The sequence below is a fragment of the Meleagris gallopavo genome, chromosome 10, assembly GCF_000146605.3.
Source record: "Meleagris gallopavo isolate NT-WF06-2002-E0010 breed Aviagen turkey brand Nicholas breeding stock chromosome 10, Turkey_5.1, whole genome shotgun sequence".
Lineage (NCBI taxonomy): Eukaryota > Metazoa > Chordata > Aves > Galliformes > Phasianidae > Meleagris > Meleagris gallopavo.
In genome coordinates, this window is record NC_015020.2 from 3,018,689 (window position 1) to 3,021,089 (window position 2,401).

A 2,401-nucleotide genomic window follows, 5' to 3' on the forward strand; every position below is an offset into this window, starting at 1 on the left:
AAAAAGTGTACTTCCATTCATTGTTTTCATGCAACTTCCTATCCTTTATACAGTGAGAAGGGATAAGTCTGTGACAATTTATGGGCTATCTCTGGGGAAAGAGACTTTCACAACAACAATACCTTACATGTTATTTGGAATAAAGAGCAAAGAATGCTAGAAATGGTTTTGTTTACTCATTTCTTCATCTTTTTATAATAATGATTCTGGAGACAACTTGATTAATTAAAATTGATAAAATTATACTGAATGCTACATTTGATTTTTCCATTCAGCCTGTTGAGATGTAATATTTTCTTGCAGTTTAGGTTTTGTATCTTGATACAAGTATTGATGGAATTCACACTTTTCTGAAATACAGACATGTCTGGAGGGAAACCAGAGTTTTGATTAATTTTTGCAGCTTTTGGGAAAAGGATAGGTGTTCCATGGGACCTGAGGTTTATGTAAGAGTATCACCTATATTTGTATTTTTTATTTGTATTTTTTGCTGAAAACTTGTCTCTTTTCTGCTGCTTGAGGATAACTACAGGAAAAACTCAGCAACCCTATCTGAAACAGTAGTGAACTACTTTGGTATGGAAAACAGAAGATGTAGTTCCAAGGTTTATTTAAATGAATATTGACACATCCATGCTGTTCTGTTTATACAGATTAAAAGATGGTCTTATAGTAGTGGTGTGTTTTCCAAATACTTGGTAAAGGAATGAAAGAGAGGGCGTGTACATGACTGTGTATGCATTAAGCGTGGAAAAATACTTGAGAATAGCTCCTATAAGCAAGCAATGTTTTGTTGCAAATCTCAAGAGAAGTTAGGGCTCTGACAGTACTTTGGTCAGGAATAAGTGCAGTAGAAGTTACATAAAATGCAGCTCATTGATTAAAGTGATACTTCACATGCTGCAGTACATCTGCTTTGAAAGACTTCTTTGTTTTTTAGGTACAGATGTTTGTTTTCTAAGATTATGTCTCATGCACTGGAATGTCTTAAAATTCTGCTCAGCAGATGTTAATCCAAATAGACTTTTCAATCTTTGCATTTTCTATTTAATTAGCTTAATATGTGTCTTATTTAGACACCTAGAGTTTTATTTAGTAAACAAGATATTGATGTATTGACATCTGCTACCCTTGCCTTGCTTGTGCAATTATCAAAATGAGTTTTGCTTTATAAATTTGAATGTCATTTACATTTTTCATAAAATGGATACTTTAAGTATTTAGGTACAATTCTACTTTCTTAAGTAGAAGCAGTACATTGCTACAAAAGTTGAGTTTGATTAAATAGTTAACTTCTCCAATTTAACGTGCATTAATTTTACATCCTTATAAGAACAAAATGTTGTTAGGTGCCTATGTTTGAAAGTAGAAGAAAGTATTTATTGCTTGCAAGATGCAATTTGAAATTTTACATCAGGGGAAAAACGTGAGATCCATGCATGTAACAAGTGAGGCTTGGTCAGCCCTGCTGCAACAGGGAGATGAGCCTCATGATTTTACCAGTACCTAGGAGCAACAGGAAAGGAGATTTTTCCATTACATTCTCTAGAGAGGTGTAAAAGAAAAGCAAACAGCTGCTGGAGCGTATACCAAATATAACTGCAACCCCAAAATGGTATGGGATCTGTCATCTGTAGATCTGAGTGACTCAGAATGGGCAGACAGAAGATGCTAGATAGCCTTTGTTATGCATAATAGAAATATCTAGAAAATAAAGGATCAAAATACGTTGCAGGTAAAGAAATTCAGTATGTTGATATATTGAAATGTTGGGCCCATATGCGGAATGTGTCTGGAACAGAATTGGTGATAATGAAATGGCAATTAATTCTAGAGTAATAATTGTGGGTTAAGAACACATAGAGCAAAGTCCTGATTTCATGTAGCTTTTGCATTAGAAGTCAGTGTTAAGTTGGAATGTTATCTTCCAGAAGATAGTTTTCTTTTCCTTTGGAGGAAGAGGGAAAGAGCAAGAGTGCATGAAATGGAGTTACTGAAGATTAGCAGGCTTTGAGCTTTGGAATGGGGAACCTCTGTTTCTGCACATGTTTTTAATATTGTTTGTACATTTTTAACTCCATCTACAACGAAATGTTGCCATCTGTATTGAATATTTCTTAAGGATATACTTTTCTTCCCAGTTCAAGTTTTATAGCTCCCTGATTTAAATAGATACATGTGGAGCCTGAGGTTTTTGAGACCTTCTACAAACCCATTTGCAGTTCTTTTTTCTTTTGATTTTTTTCTTTCAGAAATGGCCACAATTTGTCTATGAACCTTTCCCTTGTAATTTTAAACCTTTTTCATTTGTCCTTGTAGTAATTCAATCAAAACTAGTTCCACCATCAAAAATGCCTTTTTTTTTCTGACAAGAAGCCAATACTAGATATAGCAGTTAAAA